This window comes from Labeo rohita, chromosome 3, assembly GCF_022985175.1.
Source record: "Labeo rohita strain BAU-BD-2019 chromosome 3, IGBB_LRoh.1.0, whole genome shotgun sequence".
Classification (NCBI taxonomy): domain Eukaryota; kingdom Metazoa; phylum Chordata; class Actinopteri; order Cypriniformes; family Cyprinidae; genus Labeo; species Labeo rohita.
This window is the reverse complement of record NC_066871.1, coordinates 38,255,740-38,270,178: the sequence shown is the minus strand read 5'-3', so window position 1 is coordinate 38,270,178 and position 14,439 is coordinate 38,255,740.

Sequence of the window (14,439 nt, the reverse complement as noted above, 5' to 3'; positions counted from 1 at the left end):
TTTTTTTTATACTTTGTTCTTTTTTTTCTTGTTTTTATTTGATTTGTTAAGATCCCTGTCTTACCTTAATGTTTGTACACACATCAGTTTTCCTGCACTGTAAAAGTAGCTTTACTGTCTTTTAAAACGTATTCCAGCTTTCTCTTTTAATACCTGTTCCAGCACTAACTGTTTTAGCATTAAATACAGGTTAGATATTCTTCAGAAGCTTTTCACTCTCACAGTGTTTGACATAGGGAGGTGAATGAGTGTTAGATGGCAAGTCATACTTCATTTTTGGTTGTCTTTTGTTAGTTTTGAGCTACTGCTGCACATTTTCGTGAAGGATAATATAGATTCTCATTGGCACGTAACTTAAGTGTTTTAAAATACTGGGCTCAGATTTATCTGGATTCTTTCATTTACAGTTGTTAAACATTTGTACTTGGGAACAGACTAACGAATTCTCTTTATGGAAATTGAAGTGTTTTCCTGCATTTGTAAATCTTAAAATGATGCTCGCAGGACAGTGTACTGTGAGTACTGGGACATTTCTACAAGAATTGGAAGTGCATGTGCAACTAATTAAGAAATTGTTATAATCTTGCTATGAATCCAGACATGATCCAGGGATGTTTGGACATTAATGATTCACAATAACTAAAAGGTTTTTCCCCAAAATTCCATTAAACATCATTGCAAGGCTGTCTGTTCCTGTTTGGTTTTTTATTTTGAGTGGCATGATGGTCTGTTCTTATCTGAGTGCTCCTTTGAACAAGAAATGGATATCTGCTGAAATGGTGTTTATTCCAGATGTATTTTTGATGAAATGGCAATCAGTGCTCATGGTCTGTGATCTCCTTCTATTAAAGCATGTCATGCCCTCTAAACTCAACAGCAGGACCCCACCCTGAAAGCCCAGCACAAAAAATTGCACAGTATCTCAAGGAATTGGTTAATGGGTTTCAAGAAATGCCTGTTTTCCTTATTATATGTTAAAGCATAAACACAAACTCAACACAGAAATTCCAAATCCTTCCTGAACGTTATTTTGGTTTTATAAGGGTATGTCAGGGAATATTCTTTTTGTTGTCCTCTTTCTTAGTATGGAATCTCATCTCCTCTTCACTTCTTTTTTTTTCACCCACCTGCCATCAAAAATAGTCATTTTACATCAAAAATATCTGGAGGTAAATTAGCCGAAGTACACTTTATCCTTGATGTAGTGAATCAGTTTATCTCCCGGTCTCTGCTTTGAAGCACATCTGTTTCGGGTCAACTGTCCTCAGAACTCTGAACTAGTTTATGCTGTTATGTAAAATCATATGTGACAGATGAGGTATGTTGAGAAAAAGAATTTTGTTGTTCACTTCAAATTCCAACAAATCCCTGATTTTAATTAAATATTTAAAATTTGGCAAATTTAGGTTAGGTTTAGGATGTTTGTATTTATGTCTCATTTACCCTTTATTAATAGAATTCAATCGTTATTTCAAATTGCATGCAATTCATGTATTTATGCAGTAAAAACATTGTCAATTACGTGCTTTTCTTTTATTTTTTAGCCCAGTTACTTTTCCAAAGAATCACGCCATCTCCAACCCACTCACATTCTTGGACTGGTTCAAATATGATACCTCATTACTTGGATGACACACCTGTAGGCCGAAAATAACACAAAATTCTTTACACAGTTAAAATATTTTTAGTCAGATGTACTGAACTCTTCTGGCAAATCTCACTGGTGACTTTTTTGTTGTTTTAACATTGTAGACTGAATATTACCTGAAATGAATATTCTAAGTTAATTTCAAGCTCTGTACACAGCATCTCTGGCATCAGTTGACCACATGTCCCATATACATTTTTGTATTTAAATGCCAGTATATATATATATATATATATATATATATATATATATATATATATATATATCTTCTTGATAATCAAAAGCACGTCACAGATGCAGCAAATGGAGCTTAACATGTATTAAATTTTTGAAAAATACCTGATGTGTTTACAGGAAAGATGTGTGGGAAAACTCGATTTTTGACTTCATTAAGAGTTTTGTCTAATTTGTTCTTTGGTTTATGTTTTCTTTTATTGTCTGCATGTTCCTCTTTCTGTCTGTTCTTCTCCTCTGTTCCTGTTCGGTCACACCCTTCTTCATAACAAATGCCTCTGTCAATAAACACATATTGCAAGTGCTCTTGACTGTCCACAGGGAAACCCAGGAACACTATACAGACTGGTGAGCACCAGCTTTCACCGAGCCAGCAGGAGAATGGTAACTATCCAAGACTAACCCAAGAGCTGAATGACAATAACTACCTTGCCCCTCTGCCAAACACCCACTGGCAACTACAGCAGCCGCAGCCTCGTGTCAATGTTCAACATGTTGACGTTCCTCCGAGAGTCCCGCCGACTCCTTTGGTGCCTAATGTGCAGCTGCGACGGCTAGAGCAGCACCAGCTGCAGTTGCGGCACATTCGGCAACGCCAGGAACATGAATGGCTGCAACGGCTGTGTCTGGAAGAAGAAAGGCAGCGGCAGGAGCAGCAAAGGGCACTGGAGAGGCAACGTCGAGAGCTGCTTCAGTTGCAGCTGCAACAGCAGCAGCAGGAACACAGACTCCGCCGACAGCTCCTGCAACGGCAGCTCGAGATGGAGCAGCAACAGAGACTTAAACAGCAGTCACAGGTGAAAGGGCAGGTGAAAGGACAACCGTCTCTCCTGTCACCCTCATCTGGACTCTGCACCATCTATGAGGCCATGGAGACCAGCGAGGAGGAAGAGGAAGATGCAGAGAACGAATCCACCGGTTCCCCCAACCAGACAAGCCATTCCATCCCGACAGACCTTCCGCTTAGAGTGGCCAATGGAAATCTTCGCCGACCTCCTCCGCAGGAGCTGGATTGGAACACCAAACTGGACATGGTTCAGCAGCTGATTAACCAGGCTCTGCTTCTGGCTGGGGAGGACGGCTGTCCTCCTCTCTTGTACCTACCTGGACAGGGAGGGGGCATCCTTAGCCCTCTAGAGAGCAGCCTGTGGCCACACATCATGTCCCACTTCGACTCCGCTGCAACAGTGGCCTCTGTCAGTAGTTACTCCCCCAGCAGTCAGACCAGTTCCCCACAGGGTGACTGGACTGTGGTGGAACTGGAGACACATCACTGACGGTCTGACTGCCATTCAACTCAGCATGTGCACTAATACAATATGAATCCCATATCCCAAACTAATTTAGAAATCACTAAACTGACCAGTAGCTCTACCTGCATTTTACAAACTTATCCCATAAGCCTTCTAACTGGGTCTCTGTTCTCATCCATTCTGAATGCAGGCATTTTGAGTCTTTAGTACGCAAACACCTTCCTGAAGAGTTTGGTTTTCTGTGCAGCATAAACTCTTACCTATAGAGTGTTTTTACGACGCATCATCAGTCGGCCATATTGGCGGCCCTGAACGTAAACAATGCCACTGAACCAAACAAAACTTGCATGTTTAGCTGATTATTGCTGCTGAAAATGGCCAATTATTGTCATATTTTGGGCTGTATTAATCAGTTGGAATGGGAAAAACATTTGGAGTACAGTAGACTGCCAAAAGTTATAACAAATCAAGGAAAAGAGTGCAGAAATTGTCTGCGGAATAAATTTATGGTTGGCCAAACTGAACTAGGATTTGCAGGGCAAGATTCTTGACAACATTTGTGTTTGCGCTTATCATTTCCAGTCAGGTAGGTGAAATATTAGGCTACTAACTTAATACTGCTCGTACGTATCTTTACCACCTATTAACTTTAGTTTGTCAAAATATTGTGCCCCTTCCTGCTTACTAAGTCCTTCTCTATATAATTTAGTAGCTTCCACACATTTTTTTTCCTGGTTTAGACAGCATAAATTAGCAGAAAAACGTATTCAGTAGTACATTAACCATGCAATCAATGCTGTTGGTTATATCCGAGTATCTCCAATATGGCTGTGCATCCGGGTAACTGATCAAAACGTGACGTAAGTGCAAACCCTCTATTGAAGTTCTTATTGCCAAACAGCTTTTTAGGTCCTGTTAACCTACATGACTGCATTTGCCAAATAACCATATATAGACTTAACTTTGTAACTGTTCGTCTCTGTTTTAATGGTAATATTTATTATTAGGTTAGTAGAGATTTTTACATAAATATAGGCTGTAATTAGATCATGCATTCTGTTGCATTGTGGCTGATGTTTTGTGGTTGTCTAATGACTGTTGACCTCATGCGTGGCTTCAGACAGAGCCGCTCTGTTTGCCGTTCTCCTCTGGAGAGGGGGATTTCAACTGTGGGGGAAACTCTTCTCTCCCAACATTCCTGAACCATTACCTCATTTCCTGGGTCCTTCTTGTTTCAATGGGTTTCCTGGGTTACTGATGATGTCATGGCAACCAGGAAAAAAGGAGGTGTCTAAAAGACACATGAGGGAGAAAATGAGGGAAGGAAGTGAGTGAGAGAGAGCATGTTCTTTACTCTACTAAAGACACAAAGCTGAGGTAAATGAGCTGTTTGTTGTCAATGCCAACAACTGGATTTTTTTTTTTTTTTTTAAGTAGACGATGTATTTTTATATAGAGTTAGATGTACAGCATCTGACGGAGGGGTCGGAGTGTGTGCCTGTTGGCCAGAGTTACTATGTGTATTTATGTACTTAGTGTTTCCATTATATTTTCTACTGCACTTCAGTTTTTTAATTTCTGTTTTTGTTAAAGTACATTGTCTTTACTTTTAGAAACCTTACATTTTCGGCCCTAGACTAGACCTGTTGCAATAGCGCCATCTAAAGATGATGAATCATAAAAACAAATTTATGCAGTGTTGGTTTCTTAAGACAAACCAATTTACACAATTTTAAGTGTAGGGGACCAGTTAAATGTACTTTCTGAGGTAAGTCTTTTATTTTTTTTTAAGATATATTGTAATTGTATATTGAAACAGAAAATGTTTGTAGTTCTCTTTTTTCTCTATTAAAATTGTAAATGCAGTGGTGATAGATGGATCAGATCCAACAATTTAAGATTTATTTTATTGTATTATTTATTTTCTTTTTAGAACAACAGAAGTATTTTAAACATTGAAACCATATAATTCATTGTCTTATCAAGTTATTTTTGGTTTTTGAAAGGAGGGGGACTAGTAATTAGCTGCAGAGTTGACTACTTTGGAAGAAAGACACAATAAAACTTAATCATTAAAGATATATTTCTAGATACATGTTTATTTGTTATATTTTACATGTTATATGTAATATTTTGTTATATTTTACATGTAATATGTAAAAATATTTGTTATAATGAGATGTGATGTGTAAAATATTGCTGGTGAGGTTTGCACGTTTGGATGAGTATCCAATATTTGTTCTAATATTTCACTCAACTCTATGCAATCTTTTTGTACTGTCCTCTTTTTTTTTGTCCTCCAGCTCAGTCTACCTGTGTCCTGATTGCAAGTGAGTACAGTAGCCATTCATTAATCACTCCACACTTCTCAAAAGTAGCTACAGTGCAACCACTTGTGATCGTTCTCTATATCATTGTTAAAGGTTCAGTGTTTTCCCCCTCTATCTTGGCCACTTCTTCACATCTTGGCTACTATCAAGACAGTCGGTTTTATGACCAACGTTCCTGTGGATGATATTACAACACCAGTATACAGGCTAAATGCTTGGTATTAACTAATAAAACGTATTTCTGACAATCATAATGGTTTACGCTAATTTTAGCCTGTAGTTTGTCTCTGCAATATTTTGCTATTAGCCACAGCTAAGCTAGAATTAGCCTACCTTTCTCGAACGTCCTGACTTTGCTGGTTGGTGTGATAGTTACAATGCCATAGATATGAAGGAACCTTACTGTGGACATAAATACCTATTTGGCGTGACAGTATGTCGGACGGCTTGCGCTTTAGCGTGTCCTTACAAGCCCGCGCGCGCCGACCGCCACTTGACGAAAACGGTTAACCAATCACAGCCCTTCACACTAATTATTCACTCAGTCATGTTTGATGTATTTTATCTAGTTATCTTAAACATATGTATTAACACGTATGTTTAGTTTTATGAAAGCTATTTTATTACGTTTTTTTTTTTTTTTTTTTTTTTTTTTTTTTTTTTTTTTTTTGGATATTCAAGTCAGTTCAGTTTGAAGTACAGATTTTAAAAATCTTTTAAAATTAAATTTAAATCCGACTGATCAAATAATGTTTAGTTTTGACTGCATTATGTGCTATTACATATAATTCATCCACGCAAATAATAGCAAATAATTACGTAGAAACGTTCCCTATATTTTGAAGATGTGATAACTGTGACTGAAAAATTGAAAAATATAACGGCACCTTTACTGACGTGGATATTTTAAAGCTCCTTTCCAAAAAATAAATAAAAAACTTACGACGACAGTAATGTGATCCACATGGGGGCGCATTTTCAACTAGAACCCATAAGTAAACGCTTATAAATGAGTGTGTAAGGACAGATTATGAGTATTTGCATGCAGTGTAGCCTAATATAGTCTACTATGCTGTAATCTTGGATGAATTTGCAGAATGCGGTAATACACAACATTACAGCTCATAGATTTGCAGAGAGTCGCCATAAAACCCTAATAGCAGAAGTGGGAATTTCAGGTCTATAACTAGGTCTACTCGACCAAGATAACAGGTGCATTTCAAACAGATTTTATATGACGATATAACATAGGTAATTTATTCTGTAAGCAGTAATGTTTTGTCAAGTCATTGTTAACCAAAAAAAAAAAAAAAAAAAAAAAAAAAAAAAAGGAAGGTCACTCTCTGGCAATATTTAATGGTTTATCGGGCGAACTTCACTTCGCACAAAGATCAACACGTGTGATTAGACGATTAAAGTGAAAACGAAAGCGCTTTGCTCTACAGCGGACACAAACGTCCATCACATGACCGCGCTTCGTTGCGCGCAGGCGGCTGGTCGAGCGCCAAGGAGCGCGCCACCGGAGCTCGAGATCACCGGGTGACGGTTGCTGCGCGTGCTTTAGTCTCATCACAGAATGACGGCGGCAGGACGCTCCTAATGAACCTCTCTGAGCAGTGAACCGGACCGGGATCGTTCAGTCAATGGTTTCGTTCAGGTTTGGATTTGATCATCCGTAGAGTCCGAAGATGTACTTTAGAGTCTAATTTTGGACTTCATTTATCCACTGTGCCGGGGATGAATATCTGCCCCAGACGCAGGGAAAACAACTTCCCTTTATTAATTATGCTGCACATTCAACGAGATCCAATCTAAACTGGGCGACAAATAAAACTCATTTCTCAGCTTCACCAAGGGAGTTCACGTGCTTATTTTCGCAGAAATGGTCTCGTGGATTTGATCTTTATGACCGAGTACAGCAGCGCAACAGGACGCAGTTCATCGCATCGGCTTCATGATTGTATCGGGTATTTAACGCTTCGCTGCCGTTATGATGCGTCGTTAGTGAAACTGAAGCTGCTCAGGTGAGAAGCATCGGCATCTCCGCTCCCTGTCACCTGAGATGGCCATCAACAAAACCGGCTCCATGCGTGTAAGTTTAGACCATCTGTCGCTGTGAATGAGCCGCGATGCTCTAATGCACTTCACATAATCTATTCTTTATTAGTGTGTGAGTGTGTGCGCCTGCGTGCTGTCTAAAAAGCTACTTGAATACTTTTGGAAAATGACACTGAACAGATGGAATGAACATAGTCTATACCTCAGTACAGGTAACGAAGTCTATGTTAGTTATCACACTTTTTACTGCAGGGAATAGTAGGGTTGTTTTAGTCTGCGAGTCGCCAAAAAACAGAACACTATCACGGTGTAGACGATTGTTTATATCGTTGTTGGTGTGAACGGGCCTTTAGAGTTCTCGTGTTGGATTATAGACTGTAAATAAGAGTAAACAGACGTGGGTGAACGTTAGATGAACTCTCCTTTGCCCTCAGTCACCCTTTTGAGGATTTACTACAGTGTTGCGATTATATAATGAGCTCTCTGAAAATTTTGTCTCTTATAGCATTTGGACTGCAGTGTAATCCTATTGTTGGCATAATTTAGGGTAAATTACCAAGATTTGCTCTTTTTGTAACCTTCGTTCTAGAGTAGGTTTGTCATTTGAAGTGCTGGTACGCAAGGCGATCAGCGGTCAGCAGCTGTTTCAGTCTTGTGCAGATGATTCCTGTAAATATAACAGTAGTATTGATGGTCTGTCAGCATGTATAGAGTTTCAGGAGAAAATCTCAGCAATAATTGAATTGGTTTCTCTCTGGCGGTCAGATGTTTTGCAGAAAGCTTTGGATTTAACAGGTTTGATGTTGGACTGCCTGTTGTGTTCTTTAGTCATCGGTCATCATATAGGAAAAATGCAGGCTCGACTATACAGGCCCCAAATATGACCCTATAAGGTGTGATCAGATGAGGAAATTTACAGACATCAGAAATTAGAACTGGAGTTCTGTGACTTTTATCTTCATTTTTTGTTATACTTGAGGTCATGCCACCGCAGTCTGAATGCTGACAAATAAACCAGTCTTTCTCTTCAAGGACAACAGACCACATTTTGATGTTTTTATATTGATGTTCTCTTTTTTATATAAATTGGCCTCTAGAATGAAAATTATAATGCTTTTATGATAGTAATAATTGGCTGACCATAAAAAAAAGGTCTAAAAATGTCACGGATGCACATTGAAGGAGGAACCCAAGTAGTGTTGGTCTCTTACTGCTACATGCAACAGAAAATCAGGGCCCTCTCTTAGCATTGATGTTTCAGCTTCATCCAGGGAAGAATTAAAAATTAAACAGCTTTTCTGAGCCCATCTTGCCGTACAGTAGACGAGAAACTGTATCAGCTGGCTGGCTCAGCTGTTCTCTGTCAGTACAGTACGTGTAGCAGTGAGGTTTTAGACTTGTTTTTACTGTCTCAGCACAAATTTTAAACTGAACTGATGGTCAGGGGTAAGAAAAAAAAATACTCCATTCGAGATGATTGTTGCAAATGCTTTAAGCTATACTAGAGCCTTGTTATTTTGTCATAGTTGCATTCTGAGTGCAATCAAAATGTGGATTTTAAGTGTTGCCACAAGAGGCGCTATAGCGAGCAATAGATTAATCTCCTGTTATGTTGATAGTCTGACATGGTAGGTTAAATAACTTCCATTGGTTTCCAATGCAGTTTGCCAAAAAGAAACACAATAGTATAAAAAAGGGCTTAAATTAATAAAAAAATGATGAAGTCATATTGTGTAAAAAAAAAAAAAAAAAAAAAAAAAAAACCTCCTCTCCCTTCCCTGCTGAACGTGATTGATTTTGAAAAAAAAGGCGTGCATACAAAATCGATTGCACTCTTTCGTGAGAGTAAGCAACTGCATGTGATTTTTGTTTAAAATTGGCTTTTTACTTTTATATATATATATATATATATATATATATATATAAAATTGACTACTTGCAGTGACTACCTGCACACAATAAGCTACACATAATTATAAGTACGTATAAATGGTATCTAACATCATGTGTGCTTGTACTGATTGTATTTATCACTATTTGTATTTAGTGTAAATAGCCTCTGCCTTTATGTCTGGTTCTTGAGTCCTTGTGAGGGTAAAATGGTTTTCTCACACTTCTTAGTGCTGCAACAGACTATTATTTGATATCCAAAAAAGCAAACAACATTATTTCACAGTCTTTTAGACCATGAAACTCAAATAGTTGAAACTACCTGGACGACTCCCGAAAATTAGTCTTCAGTTTTGAGTACATTTCAAGTTTTGAATTTCATTTTTTTGCTGTTTTTTGTTGTTGTTTTGCAATTGTTGATTTTTGGTGAATAACATAGGAACCAATGGGGGTCGATTTGACAACAATACCATTTTAATTTGTACCAAAAATGCATCTATTTGTTAAAAGTCTGTCCATTTGTAGCCCTAAAAAAGAAAGTCACAAAATTTCAAGAGGAAATAAATAGTTTACTAATTTTCAAGCAAAAAATCAAATGTGGGTCAAATTGACCGCAACACAGCAGGAAGGTTAAGTATGTTAAATGGCACATTGCTCACAATTACATCTGCTTTTGTGTACTTGCACGGCATGTTTCTGCCAACGGGATTTATCTGCAAGGTGTAACTGCTCGCTCGCTGGAGAAATATCCGTCCCATGATCCTTTTAGCCTGGCCGTGTCCCTCTTCTCCCCCTGCTTTTGCAGCCCATTAGATGCATTAAAGCTCATTGCACAAAATCAATAACCTGCTGTGGGTCGTTCGCTAAAACAATTGTCCAAATGTTTCTCTTCTGCGAGGAGAGCAGAAACCCGCCCTAATGCCCTCGGGCTCAGCGAGTGTCACCGGTGGTAATGTGAGCGCACTCGTTATGAGCTTTCTGTCCATTGCGACTGGAGAGAAACGCCTTCAGATGGCTTGAAGGGCCCTTCACCACCATCTGTTTACATTACAAGAGAAACATGAGTGCTATCGAAACGTAATGAGAGACAGTGATGTTTTGACAACACTTGAGCACATTTTGACCACCTCATTTGGAACCTATGTTGTAGATTTGCGCATGAAAGTTTGATGCAGATTTCCTGTCCTGCAACCTTACCTAGTTTAGTGCCAGATCACTTTTAGACTTTTAGATTCCTGCTCTTTAAGGCAAGGCACTACAGGTGAACAGTGTAAAAAATCAACTAATAGAGGTCATCATACTTTGTATACGACGATTATTTTGTGAAATGCTATGTTTGAATATGCAAATGAGGCATTGATTTATTATGCACTCATTTTAATAAATCTGACCATTGGATAAAGCCATGTTTAAAATGTTCTTGTTTTATTTTGTTGACATATTACAGTAAAATGTTTTTACTGAGGGGATTTTGTGTTTCTATTTTTATCATGCAATAAATCAGAAAAAAAAACTGTTTTAGGCATAAAACATTATATAAATCACTGTGAATTAGAAAAATCTATAAAAATCTTCAAAATAGAGATAGGAATGAAACTGTCAAGTTTGGTGTATGTAAGTGCTGATCAAGCAAAATAATTTTGAGAAACCGACTATGTATTGGAACTGAAATCTACTGGCACAAATAGATGAAGTGCAACAATAGACTCAGGCAAATGATATATGAACAAACCCCTCTATCAAATTCTTCAGAGCACAGATAGGAATAAAACTGTCAAGTTTGGTGAATATAAGTGCTGTTGAAGCGGAGAAAAAAATCCTTTTTGAGAAGCCGACTTTAAAGATATATACTGGAATTGATATCTACTGGCGCAAATAGATAAAGTGCGACAATAGACTCAAGCAAATGATATATGAACAAACCCCTCTATCAAAATGTTAAAAATAAAGATAGGAATTAAACTGTCACGTTTGGTGTAAGTGCTGCTGAAACAAACTCATTTTGAGAAACTGACTATGTATTGGAATTGAAATCTACAGATGCAAATAGATAAAGTGGAACGATAAACTCATGCAAATGATATATGAACAAACCCCTCTATCAAAATCTACAGAGCATAGATACGAATAAAACTGTCAAGTTTGGTGTATGTAAGTGCTGCTGAAGTGGAGAAACAAACTCATTTTTAGAAAATGGCCTTTAAGGATGTGTACTAGAATTGAAATCTACTGGAGCAAATTGATAAAGTGCAACAGTAAACTCAAACAAATTATATATGAGCAAACCCCTTCAGGGCACAGACAAGCATAAAACTGTTAAGTTTGGTGTATGTAAGTGCTGCTGAAGTGGAGAAACAAACTAATTTTGAGAAACCGACTTTAAAGATACAGTGGGTACGGAAAGTATTCAGACCCCCTTAAATTTTTCGCTCTTTGTTATATTGCAGCCATTTGCTAAAATCATTTAAGTTCATTTTTTTTCCTCATTAATGTACACACAGCACCCCATATTGACAGAAAAACACAGAATTGTTGACATTTTTGCAGATTTATTAAAAAAGAAAAACTGAAATATCACATGGTCCTAAGTATTCAGACCCTTTGCTGTGACACTCATATACTGAACTCAGATGCTGTCCATTTCTTCTGATCATCCTTGAGATGGTTCTGCACCTTCATTTGAGTCCAGCTGTGTTTGATTATACTGACTGGACTTGATTAGGAAAGCCACACACCTGTCTATATAAGACTTTACAGCTCACAGTGCATGTCAGAGCAAATGAGAATCATGAGGTCAAAGGAACTGCCTGAAGAGCTCAGAGACAGAATTGTGGCAAGGCACAGATCTGACCAAGGTTACAAAAAAAATTCTGCTGCACTTAAGGTTCCTAAGAGCACAGTGGCCTCCATAATCCTTAAATGGAAGACGTTTGGGATGACCAGAACCCTTCCTAGAGCTGGCCGTCCGGCCAAACTGAGCTATCGGGGGAGAAGAGCCTTGGTGAGAGAGGTAAAGAAGAACCCAAAGATCACTGTGGCTGAGTTCCAGAGATGCAGTCGGGAGATGGGAGAAAGTTGTAGAAAGTCAACCATCACTGCAGCCCTCCACCAGTCGGGGAAGCCTCTCCTCAGTGCAAGACACATGAAAGCCCACCTGAAGGACTCCAAGATGGTGAGAAATAAGATTCTTTGGTCTGATGAGACCAAGATAGAACTTTTTGGCCTTAATTCTAAGCGGTATGTGTGGAGAAAACCAGGCACTGCTCATCACCTGTCCAATACAGTCCCAACAGTGAAGCATGGTGGTGGCAGCATCATGCTGTGGGGGTGTTTTTCAGCTGCAGGGACAGGACGACTGGTTGCAATCGAGGGAAAGATGAACGCGGCCAAGTACAGGGATATCCTGGACGAAAGCCTTCTCCAGAGTGCTCAGGACCTCAGACTGGGCCAAAGGTTTACCTTCCAACAAGACAATGACCCTAAGCACACAGCTAAAATAACGAAGGAGTGGCTTCACAACAACTCCGTGACTGTTCTTGAATGGCCCAGCCAGAGCCCTGACTTAAACCCAATTGAGCATCTCTGGAGAGACCTAAAAATGGCTGTCCACCAACGTTTACCATCCAACCTGACAGAACTGGAGAGGATCTGCAAGGAGGAATGGCAGAGGATCCCCAAATCCAGGTGTGAAAAACTTGTTGCATCTTTCCCAAAAAGACTCATGGCTGTATTAGATCAAAAGAGTGCTTCTACTAAATACTGAGCAAAGCGTCTGAATACTTAGGACCATGTGATATTTCAGTTTTTCTTTTTTAATAAATCTGCAAAAATGTCAACAATTCTGTGTTTTTCTGTCAATATGGGGTGCTGTGTGTACATCAATGAGGAAAAAAAATGAACTTAATTGATTTTAGCAAATGGCTGCAATATAACAAAGAGTGAAAAATTTAAGGGGGTCTGAATACTTTCCGTACCCACTGTATGTATTGGAATCGAACTGTACGGATGAAAATAGATGAAGTGTAATATATTTTCAACTAGTCTGAAAGGTTTGCCTGTAATGTCTTACCTCAAAGAGATATTTCAACAAGAATGTAACTGCTATAATTATTATTCAGTTTCATGCTGTTTTAAACCTGCAGAACGTTTTTGTAGGGACTGGACTTTATTTTTTTCTGTGGGATAAAAACTGTTCATGTTCTTGTTTTTCTATACAGCAAAAGGTGGCTGGCAATTATCAAGCTCCTAAAATGACAAACAAGCACCTTTAAAGTATTCAGTCTTCAATAAGTATTCAGTCAACAGTAGTCAGTATGACTGATGTGCACAAGACATGTGTCCAGGTTCAACTTAAGTTTGAATATAAGGAAAATGTTTCCTTTTGTGTTCCACAAAATTAACAGTCATACAGGTTTGGTAAAAAATAAATGCGAGTAAAGTAAAGTATTGTACTTTTTGGGTGAACAGTCCCTTTTAAATTAATCTCAATGGTGACAATAGACTATAACAAACTAAAAGAATCATTTAAAGCAAATATTCATCATGATCTGGGTCAGAGATGATGTAAATGTAATCAGCTTTTCTTTTAATAAAATTCAGTGAATTATTATCCTTTCTGTTCCGCGGTAAATCGTGACAAAGTCCAGAAACATACAGACAGCCTATCAGTAAGTGATCCGTCATTATGGGTATTAACCCTACCCTAACCCGTAGAATTTGAATAACCGCAAGACAGACCCTGTACACACAGGAAATTATGTCAGATATTGTACCACCTCAGTTTGTTTGATGACTTCAGGATGAGCTCATGTTTTTGTCGGCAGCACTAGCTGTGTTTCCTTCCATGTATTTTTATGCACATTTTGGGGTAAAAGGCTTGATGGAAGTGTCAACATGCATAAATGTGTACACTGCACAAGTTTGTTTTGCAGCATAGCTTCTGTCTGCCCTCCATTTTTATCCACAGATTCCTCAGCTTTCTAAAAAGAGCTCAAGCTCAACCAAATAAGTAGTGAACGGTTTACTC